The 20,622-nt window shown below is 46.1% G+C and overlaps 1 protein-coding gene and 1 long non-coding RNA gene across 2 annotated transcripts in view; both read right to left on the reverse strand.

Annotated features, from left to right (window-relative positions):
- Positions 1–20,622, reverse strand: part of LOC119440239 (glucose dehydrogenase [FAD, quinone]) — a 690,341-nt gene that overhangs the window by 36,373 nt on the left and 633,346 nt on the right. The gene's annotated exons all lie outside the window — the stretch shown is intronic.
- The window catches only part of LOC125943103 (uncharacterized), a 246,778-nt gene continuing 227,656 nt past the window's right edge, over positions 1,501–20,622 (reverse strand). Inside the window, exon 3 of the long non-coding RNA XR_007465554.1 lies at positions 1,501–1,578. This is a non-coding gene — a long non-coding RNA (uncharacterized LOC125943103). The remainder of the gene's footprint in view (positions 1,579–20,622) is intronic.

Here is a 20,622-nt window from a genome sequence, read left to right on the forward strand (position 1 = left end):
CTTGTTTCAGCTTGTAGTAAGTTTCATAAATCTGAAAATTTTCAACATTAACACAATTCAACGACTAGAAAACTATGGTGTTATAAGATCGTTTATTCATAGCACGGTCATTATATTTCCGCACAACCAGATTTCCGGCGTACCATCTATAGGTGCCAGTTCACTAAGCGGAACGAACAAGCACTACGCACAAAAAAGTATGTCTAAAGCTCGCTGTTATTTAGAGCAGAATGAGCCGCTAGCACATATTCAAATATATTATGCTTATTTGTCAGTCGTGCAAGACATAGCGAAGAAAGGAACGGGCACTCATGATATGCCTTCCTGACAGGTTTGGAAGCATGTAGCCATACTTGGGTAGAAAAATTGTATGTTAAACTTTTTAGCATCATTACTTTGCGGCGATGCACTATCACCACAACTGCTGGCGAAGCTTTGCGAAAGCCTTCGCCTCGTCATGGCTTCGTCGGGTGAAGCACATCTTCCAGGCCTGCGCACAAGCTCAATTCACATGGTCGCGAAGGTGAGGCTGAAATACGGTTCCAAACCACTGACCAGCGACATCAATATGGTCGCGGTATTGAAGCGTGACTACATCTTGCGGGAAAACACACTAATTGTTGAAAATTATGCATACAATATGTCTTCAATGGTAGTATTTGAAAAAGTAAAGGAAATTGCATTAGAAGAGGAAAATGTGAAATCACGGGCTGTTTGCTTCGATCCACGAATAATTATGAACACGAAACTTCGCGGGCTTTCGGAAGTTTGTTCCTGGGGATGCGTGCTGAGATTTAGCCAGATTGTATTACCGTATTAAACACTGTAATGTCGTAGAGAAGGTGTGGGGAAAGCTGCGCGGGCGCCGGATCACGGCACGTGCGCGACCAATCAGGGTCGTTTGGTGTGTCGCTGGGAGCGAAAGGGAAGGAAAGGGGGAAGGTGCGCGCTCCGCCTGGCTTCCCTCGCCTCAGATCAGTTTCGGCACCTGGATGGGAAGGCCGCGCGGCGTGCGTTCCGCCGAGGGCGAGGCTGCGTTTAACGAACGGCGCCGCGAACTCGCTCAGGAAAGTGCTCGTCGTCTACGTGCCGATTCTAGCGTGACGACTCCCAAAGCCCGGGCGAAACATTAGCGAACAGCCGCGGACCCCGAGTTGCGGTAGCGCGATGTTGAGGCCAAACGTAAGCGAAGAGCCGCCGACCCTGACTTTAGGGCAAACGACTGCGGAACGCCTGCAACAGCGTCGTCTTGCCACAAGCTTCGGTTACCCCCTTTTCTCGACAGGGAAAGGGCTCTAATTTTTTAGATATTACCTATGTGCGAATTTTGTTGAGTCCTGCTTGTATATGTGTTGGACATGTATGCGAACTTCTTCATAAGGCTTTTTATTGCACATTAGTTATGTAAAAATTAGGATCCTACCTGTGAAATTCCTACTACACTGGCAATGTATCCCGCTTCAATAGTAGTGGGATTGAGTGTCACGAAAAGAAATTGAATGTCCGGAAGCGTCGGATCGGCGTTGGGTGTGCTTAAGAAGGCGACACATTCAACGCCATAAGCATGGATAAGTGGACCTGAAACAATAAAATTGTAAATATTCATCATTATTTCGTTTGATAATTTTTATGGTAGTATTTACGTGCCCTATGCATTTTTGTACGGATTGGGTGTTCCGTAAAGTTTCTAATAGTTACTCTGTAGGCCAGGTAACTGGAAATTAGTAATCTCCACCAAGGTTTGCATTGTACAGAACGCAAACAATCCATTTATTATTGCCATTATGAAACAGTAAACAAACAGCGTAATGCACCGCTTTCACATCTTGAGTGAAGGCCTCCTTTTTTTCCACATTCTTTTCCACATCTAAGTTGACAGATAGTTGTGTTTTATCAAAAGTGTACCAAGTGCATTGTCCACCATCGACAACTGACATGGTAGCTCAAAATGATTTTACTAAGAAATATGCAAAGTTTCTGCTATTTGACCCTAAATACATTGAACCTTAGTCTCAACAGTTTAAACAGATTCGCCAAAGAATTTCAGAGGATGATGTACGTATGTTCATACTATATTGCGTAATCTCTAAGCCTCAAGATCGCGATGCCAGAAATGGTGATTAGGGAGGTTAAATTGATTTTGATAGCTGGAATATTTCTTGCTCCTACTGAATTTCATGGTCATGAGAAGTAATCGTTCGCACAGAGTTCCACCGTTGTCCAAGGACGCGTACATTTCCCATTTAATTAACACCAATAACATGACGGCAGTAGGAAAATGTTATCCTCTCCGGGTTTGAGAGAGCACTAAAGAAAGTTGGGACCCTGAAGGAATTAGTCATCTTTATGTGCATGTAATGGTATTGTGTAAGCTATAGATTAGACCAGAAATGGTTTTTCAATTATAAGCCTCCAGCGTTTTTTCAAAGGTAGTACCATTTTTTCCATTACCATGCAAGAGGCAGATGTATCAATTAATACGAAATTCAAGTTGCTAAATTTCATAATGGATCGACCAAGGACATACTCGCGGCATCCGCTTTTCATAAATACTATTTCTTTCTATTTTAACAAAAACCCTCCTAGCTAACTTAACCTCCATGCACAAATCTCCCCAAAAAAATATACTACGCTAAATTTATTTATAGAGAAATAAATATCAAAAATGCAGTGAGCAAACATTGATTGATATTTCTCTGAAAATAAATTTAGCGTAGCACAATGTCATTTGGAGATATGTGAAAACCACAATAAATGCAAGAAGCTATAAAACGTATTACATCCTTACGATAGATTCATGAAGTGATTTCTGTCTTGTGCAGGTTTATTAGGCATATTATATCCACGTACGTATGATGCATGGATGTCATGTATCAGAATTCACGTTTAGCAACATGTATTAAAAGGCACGAAAACAGAAAGTATACGTCAATCGCAATTGTGCGTTTCCACTCACCTGTTCTAAACAGAGAATACTTTGGCACTGTAGACGGTAAATAGTAGTTGATTTCGATGTTCTCTGCAGTCGTTGCCGCTATTCCGTTCACGGTGACGTGGTCGAATAGATTTTGTCCGACAGGAAGGTCCGCTATTACCTTTATCTGCAATATGTGAGACGTGCGCTTGGGGAGACTAAACACTTTAGAACATTTGTAGTTTCGCAAGACACTTTTATATCGGGTCGGAGGCATGAGTTAGATATTGAGAGTAATGTTATTACTACAACGCAGTGCAACGACACGAGGATATAATACTCAAGCTTGCGCTCTCCTTATTCTCGTACTATAAAAAGCGATAAAATCTCCTTTTTAAACAAAGCAATAAATGACCAAGAGCGCACCTTCAAGCTACACCTATGGATTCATTTGAAACGAGATAAATTGACGTATTATACACCGCTTTGAACTATGTCACAAATTTTTGTAAGAAGCACTTCCGCAGTATCGTTCGTAGACATTGTAAAGTGTTCACTTGTTCTGTGAGCACATTTATTAAATTTCTCAAATGCCCAGTACCGACCGCGACAGCGTGGATTTAAAAAGATGTGTTCGCATTGGGTGAACGTCATAAGGGGGGGGGGGGGGGGCTGCTTTTGTCCTGTCAATTGGCGCTGTTTTACACCTTTATTCATGAACCAACGAGCCCGATTAAGCACATTCTTGCGTGTGTGTGTCCTCGTCGAAGAGGTTTCTGTGTGAATTAGGCCGAGCGTCTTTGACACTATACCGGTCGAAAATCAGCCGTAAGAACCTAAATTTTGGATAGATCACGATAATCTTGGTGTGTTCTTGCTCCGCAAAATAACCTGAGTTTACTGACATTGGTGTATCTGGGCGATGGGCAATAATTCGGATTATTTCAACAGATTAAGGCGGAGCGATCTGAATGTTCGTCCAGTGCCTGTGTTACCTGAACACATAAAATATTTCGATCTAAAGCTTCCTCTGAAGAAGCTTTATTTCTGTCATAAACCAATGATTTGTGAATATGACTTTTGAAACTTCTTGTAACCATAGTAACAATATTATGTCCCCTGCAAATACATCGATGCTGTTTACAGAGCTGCGATATCTGCTTTTACAGCAAAGCTGTTTAAGGCTGGGGTTCCGTGGATTTTTCGTGTGCGTAAGCAAAACCTCAGGTCCCGCGCGAACGCACTTGTGCCTCTGCTCCCGCGTTCTTCGTCGTCTTCTTCCGCAGCTGGCTGGTCAGCATGAACGCGCTCGTGCCACTGCTCGCGCGTTCGTGGTCGTCATCTTTCACAGCTGGCTCGTCGGCGTCCTTAGCATATGAATTTTGAGTAGATTAGTTATCAATAGGCACCATTTTCAAGATCAGTAGTTTCCCAGGTGGATGATAAAGGCTTTGTTTAAGACGGGGTACGATTTACTGACAAGAAGAGATGTTTAAAGCATCAAGCATACTATTTATTCTTCGCTGTTCCGGTAGCCTCTCGCTGCACGTGCTCGTCAGCACGGGCTCTCTCCAGGAAGGAGGTGCTTCTTCTTCATCGATCCGTGACTGTGCTGAGATTATTTCAACACACTCCCGGCCTCCAAATTACTCGTTCAGCTCAAGCGAATAAAGTTTTTGTATTGGTCTGGTGGTAATAACTCCTTGCGGTTGTTGAATCTTGGAGAGCGGACATGGCCATCAACACTCTTGTACACTTAAGAACCGTTGCGAGTTTCCACATTTGTCGAGGTAATTTCTCGGTGCGGACTAGGATGATATCTTCTGTCTTTATTTCGTTGGTGGGTCTCCAATGGCAAAAGTGCGCTGATCGAAGTTTCAGCAGATATTCTTTCGTCCACCTCTTCCAGAAGTTCTCAGTTAGGCGTTTCCTGTAGGTGTGTCGTCGGACAGCTTCCGTGGGCGTAAAGTCCACTGACACGTCGTTGCTGCTTTATGGTAGCGTGATTAGTATCCGTCCTATGGTGAGATCTGCTAGTGTTAATGCGCCAGGTTCTCTGCTGTCCGACTCAACGTAGGTGAGAGGCCTCGACCGCTTCGACTTCCCTAAGCACAGTCCTCAACTCTTCAAAGTTAAGTCGAGCTTTGCCGAGAACCTTTCTCAGTGGAAGCTTGATCGTCCTGGCCAGACGCTCCCACCAGCCGCCCCACCATGGTTTGCTGGGAAGAATAAACTTCCAAGTGATGCTCCTCTGGCTCAAGTATACCGTTACCTCCTCTTGCAAAAGCAACTTGAAGAGCTTCTCTAAGTCTTTTCACGTCTTCTTAAATGTTCTTGCTTTGTCTGAATAAATCACGCGAGGTAGACCCCTTCGCGCTACAAAGCGTCGTAAAGGCTTCTGAGGTCATGCTGGAAACCAGTTCCAGGTGCACTGCTCGTGATATGGCACATGTTAAGAGTGCTAGGTAACATTTTGTTTCTCCGGCTTGAGCCACAACAAATAGTGGTCCTGCGAAGTCAACTCCATTGACTTCGAATGGGTTCGTCGGCCTTACACAATGGCGTGCTATAGGAGCAGTCGGAGCGTCGCCAGGGCCAATTCTGAAACGTCTGCGCGTAGAGCAGCCGTGTATGACTTTCTCCACTAATCTTCGTGCCCGGCAGATCCAATAGTGCTCTCGCAACTGTGACAGAGTGTGTCTCACGCTTCCGTGTAGTATTTCGGTGTATTCGCATTATTAGTAACGTAGAAAAGTGATGATCGTGTGGGAGGATAACTGGGTGTTTTACCTCCTCAGATACTTGAAGGTGCAAAAGGCGCCCGCCCACCCGGAGGATGCTGTCGGCATCCAAGAATGGGTTGGGGTTGAGGTCGAAAACTATTCTGACTTTTGTGGATAGTGTGTTCTCTCGGATCACTTCCCTGTGCGGCATGTAATAAACCCTTGTTGGGTCCAGGGGTGGCCCTTCAACAATCTCCGCATGTCCAGCCCACAGGTACTCCCGTATGGTGTTGTCATACGTCTCTAAAAGTCCTTGCTTGCTCGACAATCAGGAGATAAGTTTCCAGAGTCTTGTTATTGCGACTTGCTTGTTGTCCGAGAGCCCGACCTCTTCATTCCAGGGCAACATCACTTGGTATCTTCCGTCCCTAAGAGTGGTGGTTTCTTCGAATGTCATCAATACTGGACTGAGCCTGCTCTCATTGTCAACGGCGTCTGATATTACCATGATCTAGAGTTCCCAAAATGAGCGGAGGAATGTGTCGCTCTCTTGTACACTCGTCTTCAGTACGCAGACCATGATCCACGAAGCTGTTATATCTGATGCCATGCTGTTGGTGTTGCCTTGAAGCATCCACCCTAGCTTAGAGTTCATAGCAATCAATGTCTCATTGCTATCGCATCGAGTGACTTCACCCGTGAGCACAGTCCACATTTGGTTGGAACCGGTGAGAACGTTTATGCCTGTTTCCCAGACAACGGATTCGTATAGTCGGTGATCAGCGATGTCCTTTCCAGACTTCTGAATTAACGCGACGAACGGTGAGCTGGTTGTACTTGCCTCGATATCTTCGCATATGTGTGGAATTTCTATCGCTTGCAAGGCAACTTCCATATCTGAGAACTAGCTTCGCAGACGCAGCTGCACAACACGCCGCTTCTGCGCTGCTCGACTCGACTTGCTTGCAAGCGTATTGAGCGCAATGATGGTAGAGCCCACACACTGCAACTTCAGCTGTCGTGACTGCCGTTCTGTGAAGAATGTGCGCTGACTGCCTCCGTCTATGACACCTCTGATATATCGACAGGTGACGTCTGTTATTGCCCAAGCTCGGAACGTCTGCAGGAGGACGCTCGTCGATGAATCCTCGATGGTGGGCCGTTCTTTCCCTAGAGATGCGCACACAGTCGTGTTTGTGCTAGGATTTCTTGTTGGTATTCTGGCAGTTGTTCTGCCGGTTTCCTGTGACTTCTGGCTTAATATTTACGGATAACACACACTCGTCGCATGACGTCCTTGGCAGGTAGAGCACGCAACCTTGCGTCTACAATCACACACCCTGTGACCTTTAGTCGTGCATCGAAGCACCTCATATTTCCTGATAAAATTTGCTTCTTCGCGATAGTGGGAGATCAAGTGCGCAGTCTTCCGTGGAATGTTGACTCGATTTACAAAACACGCAGTTCTCAGGTACTTTCGTAGTGTTGTTGCGGAGAATTGAACACGTGGGTTTCGAGCCACAAAAATGGCGAGAGTGGTTTGGCGCATTATCTGTTCCTGGATTCGCAAACTGGCTTTCCTCTAAGCTCTCCAACTCTATGGACAGGAAATTTAATAGGCGGTGCAGCTGTGTGATAGACGCTGCATTACTGCTATCACTTGTCGCCCGAATGGCGCAAGACCGTTGGTACTGTACCACTATATCGTGTGGTAAAGCCCGCAGCAACAGGCCGCGAAGCACTGCGGAAAAGGACGCCTTGCTCACCCAGAAGGTCTGCAGTCCGCGGATGTTGATGATGATCTGGTCGTACAGCTTGCGAAGAGCTGTCGGGTCACTTGAACGGACCGAAGGCAAAGTACGAAGCCTGGAGAAGTACTCCTGTTAGAGTCTCGTTCTATCGCCGAAGCGTTTCTTCAGCATATCGATGGCGTCCTTGTAGCAATTGCTTCTGTTGTAGGCAGTCTCACAATAGCTGAGGACTTGTCCGCCGCTATGAGGCTTCCGTTGCCGTGAATCATTTGGTCGAATTGTTCCCAGAAGTCGTTCCATCGACACAAATCACCAGCAAATGGGGCAATGGTAAGCTTGGGTAGCTTGGCTCCAGAGACTCCCAGCTGTACTGGCGGCCGATGAAGTCCGAAGCTCCGGTGTTGATGACGTGACAACACGGTCTCGCTTGCTAAGCAGCTCACTCATGACTCTGGTAGTGTTGTCCTCGTATTCCACAACGGTGTTGTATTCTTGATGAAAATCTTCATCAGCTATGTGGCTCCCTAGCTCCTCGTTGATCTTGTTCAGCTCATCGTTATTCACCTTGAGACGTCCGTAAATAGTGTTGAGCTGATCTATGGTGGCTGTTTCATCGCTGAGAACAGCTCTTGCCTTGTTGATAAGCCTGGTGTTCAAAGATTGTCTCGACGTCCGCTTCGATCGCAGCCTCTCCATCATGGTCAGTTTACTCGTAGCCTTCCGTGGTCTCCGGTAGAAGATCCCGGGTCTTCAGCACCAAATGTTTAAGATGGCGTACGATTTACTGACAAGAAGCGAGGTCTAAAGCAGCAGGCATACTATTTATTCTTCGCCGTTCTGGTAGCCTCTCGCTACACGTGCTCGTGAGCACGGACTCTCTCCAGGAAGGAGGCGCTTCTTCTTCATCGATCCGAGACTGTGCTAAGATTAATTCAACAGCTTCTCAAAGACTTCCTGCTATGCGACCCGTGTCGGCGATGTACACGTTCGCACCGCCCTCTCTTTGTCGGCGTTCTACACGCTTGCGCATATAGTTTCCTTTCCTTCCACTCTCCCGCAGCGGCGGTATATAAACAAACCAGAAATAGAAGTTGCCATTCTCGATTTGAGTATTTCACTTCCTTCTGTCTTCGTAATGGGGAGGCCGCATATTCCAGACTCCCGAGGAGCAACCTGCCTATGAATAGTGACGGTGAGAACAGTTGCGAGTGTAGTCGGCGCCGGCGGATCGCAAACACCAAATGTCCACCGGTAAAGCCAATTAATAACTACCAATTAGGACAATCAATGTGTGTGCGTACCTTTCCTAACAATGACCCCCGATCAAGACAATAAATGTGTTGGTACCTTCGTTCAAAATTCTGCGTCATGTCTGTGTCGTGTGCTAAACAGCTTCGCTGGTCATCCACCTTCACAGAGTGGAGCGGCTTATAATTTTGCGCAGATTTATATTTGTAAATCTTCTGCTTCAATTTTTTAGCTTACCAGTTGCCGGCAGTTTTCGTCAGATCGTTGGTGTTTACGTTGGTTATAGCAACTATTGACATTGTTGCTACTAATATTACAGCGTAAGCTGTTATGGGCTCATTCCAATAGTCGTTTCGCGATGGTGTCCGCCACAGCCGGTGGCGGCCGGTGGCCGTAACCGCTATCGCCGGTAATGCGAGATAAAGTACCAGGCTCCCACCGGGATCGAACCCGCACCCGCTGCATGAGAGTCAGATACTCTGCCACTGAGCCACGCAAGCGCTTGCTGTCACGCAGCCGAAAAATGTCATATAAACGGGCCCTAGGCAGGCGCACAGGCACAGACGACCAGATGCGATTCAGACGAGGTGCGCAAGCAACACGATCCCGAGCCTCCGCCAATATGGTGACGCCATCTAGTTAAGGTACCTGCAAACACAGCGTGCCTGACATGTAAGTGGCATATAGCAGTTGCATGGTGCATGTAACTGGATCTGGTTAACTCAAGCCAGCTAGGTGACTATTTTTCACCAGCCCATTTTCAAGATTGCAATAAACAATTATGATCATCATCAACAACAACGTACCGTGCCACGGGTCAAGGGATGTGAGATGTACGCCACGTATTGTGGATACCTCTTCGCTACAAGTTATGGCGTCTCTTCGCAAGGTACGAATCGCTGCTGAAGAAGCAAATCGTAGACCTACGTGCGCGGCTACAACCAGGCATGTTCGGGTTCAGCAGACTGCTGTGCAGAGAGCATTACAAGCCGCAGTTCGGCGTCGAACGCTGGGTGGACAGTTCAGATCGTTCTCGTCAAAACGAGGCGAGGAGACTGCCGCGAAGACCCTGTTGTGCGTGGTGCAGAAATTGGAGCTACTCCTGAGCCGCTCCACCAGCTTACGCTGTGACTGTGCTGCGTGCGCCACCCAGGCCTGTGACTATTTGCTACAACTCAATTTTCACTCAGAATGGCAAGAAGTTTGACCGAAATTGGTCCAGCGAGTATCTCATAAAAGCAGGCATGCGATTTGCTCATACGCCACAAGAAAAATTAGGGTTAACTCCGAGCTGGCGCCTTCTATTAAGCCGGAGTGTTTGTTCAGGGAGGCTTTGGTCTACTTTATGAAGGATCTTTCCTTGCGAACCCTCCTGGACTTTCAAGACGGCGGCGGCTTTGGCTGCTGCTGCTGTGGTCATCACCGCTTTAACCAATCGTGCTATATCAATAAGGCATCCATATACTAAGAAGGATACTACCCGCATTTAAAGCACCCGGAACAAAGCGCTTATATTCACTTACGATCACATACGGCTCAGTAACAGAATTTCGCAGTCGTTCCGCGATTCCCTCTTGAGCATCGCAAAAGGGTACACCGCTTAAATATGCTTTTAATATTGCCAACAATTTAACTAGAACGAACACTGATGGATATATTTAATATAAACTCAACACTAACTATAGGTCGTAAACGTTACCAAACTTTGCGAATTCCGTAAACAAAAAGAAATATGTACTCCTACTCGTTCTTTCCTAGAACAATCGCGGAATGGCACCTGCCCCCCAGGTGACGTCACTACCTTGTCCACTGCGTGTAGTGTCCTGCGTGTAGTGTGTGAAAAGTGCACAACCGTGCATTGGACAACGTGTATAAATTGTACAATATCACGTGCTCATTGTACAATATCATAATCACCTGCCACCTACCTCTCCCTGTATCTCCCACTTCCCCTTACCCCAGTGAGGAGTAGCAGGCTAAAGACACGCTCTCCAGGCCGACCACTCCTCCCTTCTCTTCATTAAAATCTACTCCTCCTTCTTGTCCACTGTTCCATTTTTATCTATGGTGTCTTCATATGCGCGATGTGCATTAGTTTACGGGGTGAAGTTGCTCGTCGTCCTGCTCGTTTCTTTTTTTTTTGCTAGGTTTCAGGAAATCGCGCCTGGTAACGGAAGTTGATCATTATATCTCGGCTCCATGTGCGTGGCGGCCTGGATCCATGAGTGGGGCGGTTTCCCGCCAGCTGTGCCTTCGCACAGGTGTCAAAACGAATGATAGATGGTCCATTGTTATACCCCTCACCACCGCCGATGGATGCCTCTTTCACACATGTCGCGATGCTCGGCGGAAGCACGTGTCACCAATCGTTGTGCCAGTTTGTCTCGTGACGTAGAGATGGCGCTAGCGCTGTTATCAGCAGTTGCCTTTTTGATTTACTATGGGACGGACGCTCGTTTAATCACATGTTCCAGGATCCTGACCCCAGGATGCTGGAACATGCAGTGCAGTGTGCCGTGCAGTGTGCCGCGGCTATAAACGCTGTGGCTGATAGGCTAGTCTATTACGATGGGGAGGACTTGGCGCAGCAAACGCACTACTTGGCCATCGCGCCGGACGAAAACAAGGCGCCGGTGTCCTTGCTTTTGATGAACAGGCCGAAGACGCTCAATATAGTCAATAATGGTAATATATAAATTCACTCTAGCAATATTCACAATAGCAGACCAACCATAGTCACAGCTACGCTTGCTGCCAGCATCACAGTAGTGGAACGGCTCTGATTTTTTTACAGCGTAAGCTGTTATGGGCTCATTCCAATAGCCGTTTCGGGTTGCAATGATGCCGCCGTGTAACCGCTATCGCCGGAAACGCGAAAAAAGTACCCGATTCCCGCGTGTATCGAGCCCGCGCCTGCTGCGTGGAAGCGAGATACTCTACCACTGAGCCACGCAAGCGCTTGCTATCGGGCCGCGGAAAATACCTATATATAAGGCAAGCACGCAGGGGGAGAGGACTCGATCCTCCGCCAGTATGGTGGCGCCATCTAGGTAAGATACCTGCAAACGCAGCGTCCGCAGGCGCAGACGACGATATGCGATTCAGACGAGGCGCGCATTCAACGTGCTCCCGAGCTGCCGAGCCTCCGCCAGTATGGTGGCGCCATCTAGTTAAGATGCCTGCAAAGACGGGGCGCCCGACATGTAAGTTGCAGTTCTGAGGCTTGATCGGGCTCAGCAGACTGCTGTGCGGAGAGCATTACACGCTGCAGCTCGCCGTCGACGCCGGGCGGACAGTTCAGGTTGTTCTCGTCAAAACGAGGCTAACAGACTGCCGCGAAGACCCTGTTGTGCGTGGTGCCCAAATTGGACCTGCTCTTGAGCCGATTCACAAGTTTAAGCTGCGACTGTGCTGCGTGTGCCGCGCAGGCTTGTGATCTTTTTGCAGCCACCTACTTTTTAATGAGTTAGACCTGAAACACATTTCTCTTAACTTGCTATCTGACTTTCCACTTCTGACATTTCTTCATCTTTTAGTACTGTCTAAAGTGATGCAGATGTTTCGACGATGATAGACACTGCCTTTCTTGTTAAATGTACGGCTGACGCTCTGGCTGCTAACAGGCGGCAGCACCACCTAAGCAAAATGACAAAATATAGCTCCCTGTATATCACCACCACCCAAACGTGCCGGTGGAAGGCTTTGTTCTTTAAGTACTACGCAATGAAACAGAGAACGGAACCTATATATACCAATGGCAAACATATACGCCTTTAAGTACATCTCATTTATTTATAAACCGAAACTTCATTTGCCTTCGTTTTCCCGGGGTTTAGCTTGGTCGGATTCTCGCCGAGGAAAGTGGGTCGATTCTGCAGAAAAGGGCAACAGTAAACTGGGCTGATCCTGGAGACGGCGCAATGGCAAGAGATTTCATCGGATAAAGTGAAACCAGCGTTTGTGTGGGTCGCGGTGTGGGGGTGTCCGGTTTTGCCGATATGGCGGGCGTAGACACGTAGTCGCAATGATGCAATGCGCGTTGCAATCATAAACAGTTTTAATGCATTTAAACGAGGCCTACCAAGTAAGTTTCGCTTCACAGATTCAACTTGTGCGTTGGATATGCGTATTTTTTTAAAGGTCGAAGCGTTCCACATTTTTTGTGATAAGATAAATCTGCACGATCTACTAAATTTTCAGGAGATTTCATATAGATAGGTTCTCATTCTCAGCACATAAGCGCGACGATAGCACTAGGTGAATATCAGCGGTCAAAATCAGACCGTTCTCTTACCCCAAGAGACTCGAGATGTTCTCTAGGTCCTATGCCTGAAAGCATCAGTAGCTGCGGAGAGGCTATGGCTCCAGCGCAAAGAATTACTTCTTTCTTTGCCCGAACAGTGTGCGTTCCGAGGTAGCGCTTGTACTCCACTCCTACAGCAGTTGTGCCTTCAAAAAGAACCTGCGAAAACCACTCACTTAAGATGCCAGCACTTTATTTCCTACTTGATAAGAAGAGCAATCAATACTACTCTTGGCTTCAGCCGATTTACTAAGTTTGCAGGCCGTGTAAAACATTTTAACCATGGCCATAATATACATTGTCTTAGCGCGCAGAAAACACCAATTGAAAATGATGTCTTACCTTAGTGACGTGCGAATAAAGTGCGACGTCGAAGTTTTTTCTTCTGCGAACGTCATTTGTGATAAAGGATTTACTGGAACTCCAGCGCTCTCCGTTCTTAATGTTATTTTGTACTCGTGAGAAGCCTGTAAAAATATGAGCATATATATACACGAACGAGAACAGAAACTGAGGGGCACGATCTTGATTACTCATATCATAAGTTGAGGAATAAGGATTATAAACAGGGATAAGGTGCCTCAGAAAGGCTGGCCAACGTTTCGATAGGAGGACCTATCTTCGTCAAAGGCGGCCTCGTCATCCTCGGCGGGTTAGTTTTAAAGGGTTAGTGGAGTGACGTCACGTCGATGTCCGCTGTGGCTGTCTGTAAAGGGGGAGACTGAAAAGAAAATGAGCGCCGGCGCTTGACTGGCTAGGCGCGGTTTCTAAGACGAGGGGACAAGAGCGGGAGAGCGAGAAAGTGACAAAAAAAATTATATTTAAAAAAAAAAAAAAAGAAAAAGAAAACCACCGTCAGCGGGGGTTGGGGGAGCGAGAGGCGAGTGAGCGTTCGGAGGAATCGTGGTCGGCGTGCGTTTGGGGTCCCTGAAGAGCCGGTCAGTGTGCAGGTCAGAATACGAGTTGAAAGCATGACTTGAGTAGCGTAGCATCAAGGCATCGGGTAATTTTGTGGTTGACAGGGAGCAGCTTGGTCCGTCAAGGGACGTTAGCCTCACTAGTTCGCCATAGGCGTCGTCGCGGCGGTATACAGAATTGGCGAGACCTTGAGTGGTCAAGGCGCCGAAAGAGGTATCCTGGCGTCTGGGATTTTGGACTGTCTCGGTGCGGATCTCGTGTGGAGAGAAGAAAAAAAAAAAGAAAAAGAAAAAAGAGGAAAACGCGCGTTTGAGGAAAAAAAAAAAAAAAAACGGCGCAGGAGGGTGACAGTGTAGAAAAAATATACTTAGAAATTTAAACCTGGGGGGGAGACAGGTGTACTTGGAAAAGCGCTCGTATGGTTGATCAATGCATAAAAGCATGGAGGACGATAATCAATTGAGTGGTAGGGGAGATGCAGGGAAGAACTGGAAATGGAAGAATAGGTGAGGTTGAGGGGGGAAAAAAAAAAAGGAGAAAAAAAAAAAAAAAAAAAAAACCGCACAGGTGAGTGACAGCGGAAGAAATATAATTTGAAACATGAACACTGAGGGGACAGGTGTACCTGGAGAAGCGTTCGTATGGTTTATCAATGGGTAAAGGCATGGAGGAGGATAATAAATTGAGTGGTAGGGGAGATGCAGTGAAGAACTGGAAATGGAAGAATAGGTGAGGTTGAGCATCGAGATTAGCTGGAGGTTTAACTTGTTTTGCGCCTTTGTTAATGGTATAACAATTTAAGGTTTATGTTACTGCTTTTAGCGATTCTAAGTTGCCACGCGATAAATTCATCCCCGTGGGGTGCAGGCATTTAAACTTGTGTATGAGGTATGATTCTGTATATTTTCTCTCGCGAGGTGAACGAAAATTTGTTTGTAGTATATAGAGTCTTGCTTCATCAAATATATGGCCGTGCTCATTGAAGTGGCTGGCTACTGCTTTAGGTAAATTGTGTTTTGTATCTGCGCGATGGCCGTTGAGTCGCGTGTGCATTTCTTGTCCAGTCTCACCTATGTATTGCTTGTTACAAGTGGCACATTCTAGACAGTAGACTACGTAACTTGTAACAAGCAATACATAGGTGAGACTGGACAAGAAATGCACATGCGACTCAACGGCCATCGCGCAGATACAAAACACAATTTACCTAAAGCAGTAGCCAGCCACTTCAATGAGCACGGCCATATATTTGATGAAGCAAGACTCTATATACTACAAACAAATTTTCGTTCACCTCGCGAGAGAAAATATACAGAATCATACCTCATACACAAGTTTAAATGCCTGCACCCCACGGGGATGAATTTATCGCGTGGCAACTTAGAATCGCTAAAAGCAGTAACATAAACCTTAAATTGTTATACCATTAACAAAGGCGCAAAACAAGTTAAACCTCCAGCTAATCTCGATGCTCAACCTCACCTATTCTTCCATTTCCAGTTCTTCACTGCATCTCCCCTACCACTCAATTTATTATCCTCCTCCATGCCTTTACCCATTGATAAACCATACGAACGCTTCTCCAGGTACACCTGTCCCCTCAGTGTTCATGTTTCAAATTATATTTCTTCCGCTGTCACTCACCTGTGCGGTTTTTTTTTTTTTTTTTCTCCTTTTTTTTTTTCCCCCTCAACCTCACCTATTCTTCCATTTCCAGTTCTTCCCTGCATCTCCCCTACCACTCAATTGATTATCGTCCTCCATGCTTTTATGCATTGATCAACCATACGAGCGCTTTTCCAAGTACACCTGTCTCCCCCCCAGGTTTAAATTTCTAAGTATATTTTTTCTACACTGTCACCCTCCTGCGCCGTTTTTTTTTTTTTTTTTCCTCAAACGCGCGTTTTCCTCTTTTTTTCTTTTTCTTTTTTTTTTCTTCTCTCCACACGAGATCCGCACCGAGACAGTCCAAAATCCCAGACGCCAGGATACCTCTTTCGGCGCCTTGACCACTCAAGGTCTCGCCAATTCTGTATACCGCCGCGACGACGCCTATGGCGAACTAGTGAGGCTAACGTCCCTTGACGGACCAAGCTGCTCCCTGTCAACCACAAAATTACCCGATGCCTTGATGCTACGCTACTCAAGTCATGCTTTCAACTCGTATTCTGACCTGCACACTGACCGGCTCTTCAGGGACCCCAAACGCACGCCGACCACGATTCCTCCGAACGCTCACTCGCCTCTCGCTCCCCCAACCCCCTCTGACGGTGGTTTTCTTTTTCTTTTTTTTCTTTTTTTTTTAAATATAATTTTTTTTTGTCACTTTCTCGCTCTCCCGCTCTTGTCCCCTCGTCTTAGAAACCGCGCCTAGCCAGTCAAGCGCCGGCGCTCATTTTCTTTTCAGTCTCCCCCTTTACAGACAGCCACAGCGGACATCGACGTGACGTCACTCCACTAACCCTTTAAAACTAACCCGCCGAGGATGACGAGGCCGCCTTTGACGAAGATAGGTCCTCCTATCGAAACGTTGGCCAGCCTTTCTGAGGCACCTTATCCCTGTTTATAATCCTTATTCCTCGTGTGCTACTCCATTAGTCAGCCATCTTTTTTTGATTTTGGATTTCCATATCATAAGTTGGTTTCTTATGATATAAATATAGATGTTGTTCCCACTATCATGCACCAAGATTTAAAAATATGCAAATGCACGTAACCGGACAGAACCAAGGTAATATTATTTGACGTCGCTTAGAAATACTCATAATATGGTTTGCATTCCACCTAACTGCATAATGGCTTAATTAATCATCTTCTCAAATAATATAATTGTTGAAAAATGCCAATGAAAAGAAATGTGCAGCAACATGATAGACTCCCGATACCGCTTTCTGTCACTGATTACGTGCTACATAAAAGTGTTTCGGCGAGCGTGAAGAAAGCCAGCGATTACACACAAAGTGCGTCGAGCTTCCTGTCGCGCGGCATTCTAGTTTTTCATATTGGTCTACAATTTTTGTCATTGGCACTTTTCATCTAACTATAATATTTGCGAAGCTGGTTAAATATTCAAGACAAAGAATGTAATTAGGCGGAATACAAAAAACCTGAGTATCTCCAATCTGCTGAAAATCCAACTCCGGCAGCAACTGCGTATTGGGCGCCCTATCTTTACAGCGATCTGCGTTAGGGGGGGGGGGGGGGGGGGGGGGAAGTCGAGGCAATGCAGGTGCGCCAATGGCTCATACCTGTGTTCGTTCTGCGTTCTCGTCGCTCGGTTTGCGTTGGAGCGATAGACAGCACAAAGGTCACTTCGCTTGCTGGTGTTGCCGCTCTTCCTAACGCCAGCGTTTTGACAGCGAGTGTCCGCGGTCATCGAGGGTGACATGTTCATATTTGCCTAACAAGCAAGGTGTCCATGCTTGTTAATTTAGTTAGTAAGCGAATGTTTACCAGTTTATGCGGGTGATAAAACTACTACCCTTACTTCCTATAGCTGTCCACTAATTTGCTATCGCAATCGATGTTTTGCCTTTCGGGTGAAAGTGCGACTTTTTTTACAAGTTTCAGACCAAGAGTGTTGGGAAAACGGATTGCATGGTTGCTCCTGTCAACCTTACGCCTTGCGCCGTGATCAGGCAGCTTTGTGGCGAGTGCCCATTCCGAGCTTCTTGACACGTATTTGACGCTGACCGCTAGAATTTGAAACTCGTCATCATGTTCCTCAGTTCTTGTTGCGCCTTTCGAGAAGAGTCAACTTCCTGAATATTTTTTCGTGCCTTGCAGCAAGCTGCGAATTGATGTTTTTTTCTGAGAGATGCCACCGTCTTGCCCCATGCCGGCAACATCCTCGGTTGACGCTTTCGCTGACAGTAGGCATTCCTTTCTTGGGCAGCTCTGTGGTTCCCGTTGTTTCTTTTTTCCGCACAGCGTATAGCTGGGGTTCGCCTTTTTTCCCAAACTTGGTTTCGACTGGCGGAAATTTCTGCCGTGTTCAATTGCTTTTTCCAGCGTAAGGTCTCGCTCTCGCCCAACTCTCGCCCTTAGTTTGCTGTCTTTCGTGACGCACGCGGGTTGGCCTCGCATTATTGAATCTTTCAGGACTCGAAAGTTGCAAATCTGCTACTTGAGCTGGACATCCCTCGAAAATGGCTCGAATGGTAGGTGCTGGCGAGATCTAAAGAGGTAGCGTTCGTATATTTCGTTCCGCTGCTGCATACAATAGTCTTCAAACTTCTGCATAGCTACTTCGTAATCATCGTGTTGCTTAGCCGTAAGTTGAAGGGTTTTGACAATATCGCTTGAGTCCTGGCCTCCCAATTGAACCAATATTGCTGCATTCTGGGCATTTTTTCGCTCCGGTGTCGTCGCTGTCGCCTTGAAGTAAAGCTCCATTTGTTGGCGAAATCTTGTCCAAGTTTCTGCAGGAGCATCGGACAACAGTAGCCGCTCCAATGGTAGCAATGCTTCCATAGTGCCGTGTCAGTGGGCGGGACGATGGACGTGAACTTCTGACACAATGCGTCGACTTGCAGATAACATGAGATTCAGATCTAAAAGGGTCATTTATTTCGGGCGCTTGCCCTTTATACACAACATAGGGATCGTCGTTGCCAGATTCCGATACGATTAGTGTGCCGATTTGGTAAATGTTTTATTATTTATTGGCCTACGCGGATGGCCTGTGGCAGCACCGGAGCATCTTGGTGACGTCGAGCTCTCCTGCAAGTATTCCTACATTGTTACACTGCTCACGACCAACTTCTCGAGCTTTCAAAAAGTTACGCTTTGCCGCACTCATCAAGCTTGTGTAAGATCACTTGGATCTTACAACTACTTGTGAAGCGCAGAAGGATTTACCTATTCTGTCCAATATTTTTGTTATATGATGCGACGACGAGAATAAGTTATATTACTGTGAAATGCAATAGAGCGATTGCTCAAAGATGGCACGAATACATGGTAGAAATGGACGCAAGAACCCTTGTATGGGGCATTTATACTTGTTTCCAAGTATTGCCATCAAGAGAGTGAGAAAAAAGCACGTACTGGCGAATAGTACACAAAAGCATAAGCTCAACAGGTACCATATTATAACACACATTAGCACAACCAACATTAGAATGATTCCAGTTTAGTGCACACGACGCCAAGGGAAAAGTCATAGTGTTGACATGATTGTTAAAAATAGGAAAGCAAAATTTAGCGATAAAATCTCGAACCACAACCGTCACAATGTTGCTTACTTGTCCGTACGTGGTACGCGGCCAACGTTTCTGTTTAGCCGTGAATATGAAAATTTTGAAGGATATCTCGATGTGATTTTGGCTGGACTTCTTGCATATAAGTGGTATTCAAATACCCGAATGAACAATCGCAAATCAGCGTCCCTGTGTTTATACGTCCTCATTTGTGATCTTTATTTTTCCTAGCTCCGTCATTGATACAACCTGTTTATCAAATTTGCAAGGACGAGCACGTTTGCCATTTAGTACGACCTATTTTCCACAGACGGAACTGCGTTGATGTAGACTGTAACCCTTTTTAGACGCTTCAACCCTACAGGATCTTCTTCGGTTGAATACGACATCTTAATGCAACAAGTGATTACGGACGCCGGTAGTGCATATGTTTCCAGAGATTGATAAATGGTATTTGTCAGCTGCTCCGCACCCTTATCGGGCCCCTTGGTGCTATATCACCACTTTTATCAAAGTTAAAATATGAAGCCTAAATCTAATGTTTACAATAGAAGACATGATGAAATCTTCGACATGCTTCCGAAATATTAGGGAGATTTTGCATGTATGAATTGTATTCGTCAACCTTCCTTTAAATCAATAAGAAACGATTACGTTCCTGAAAGGTGAATAGGTAGGAACTGCTGCTCCTCTGTTTGCGTACACGCAAGCAATGTTTCGGCACATATTTACTATGATATTCCAACAATTTGCACTTTGTAAAAATAAGTACAAACGCATGCGTCGCTTTGCTTTTTTGTATCTTACTTGTCTGGTTCGGCCCATTGTAGTCGTCGTTGTTGTAACCAAGTTCTCGTCCAGCCTCTAAGAACACGTCGCTAGCCTTCGTATGAGAACTAGGGAAACTGACAGGGACTTCCCCACTGTCGCCATGGTATCCTGTAAAAGTATCATTGGTCAGTCCGTTGCAGTGCTATGAATGCGGTACTTGTTTAGATGAAACACATTGCCAAATAGGGTTAATCTGTTTTGGGTAAAACGGGTAATGCGCAGTTTTTCTCCCAGACGTACCATGCGGAGCAACGCATTTTTTTTTTCACGCCTGAAGTTTGTGCCAGGGGGCCTCCTTTGAATCGCTAGCTTGAAGCGTATTTTGACCAGAAAAAATATCGAGTCAAGGAGAAAGGGGTCAACGATGAGGCGAAGGAAGACAGCAACACTCCGATTATAGGTCGAACATGTATTCCGCGATTGGAATACAGCTGATAATGAATTACGACAAAGACGAGCGGAGACAGGAGAGTACTGGCATTCCCGGGCAGCTCGAAGCCTGACATTGCAGATGAATGTTGGTCCCCAAAGATTTCCACGTACTGGAGGATCGTTCACACCCATGTAGCCTAGAAAAAGCAGTATTAATTCAAAGAGGCAGGTAATCATGTAATATTGTATTTAGGGAAGCACCAGCAGACCTTGCACAGCAGGCTATTATAATGTATGTTGAGATGAGTTACACGGATACATGGCATTTTGAATATTGTCATCTGGGTATATTTGCACCAAT

The sequence above is a fragment of the Dermacentor silvarum genome, chromosome 2 (genome assembly GCF_013339745.2).
Source record: "Dermacentor silvarum isolate Dsil-2018 chromosome 2, BIME_Dsil_1.4, whole genome shotgun sequence".
Taxonomy (NCBI): Eukaryota; Metazoa; Arthropoda; class Arachnida; order Ixodida; family Ixodidae; genus Dermacentor; species Dermacentor silvarum.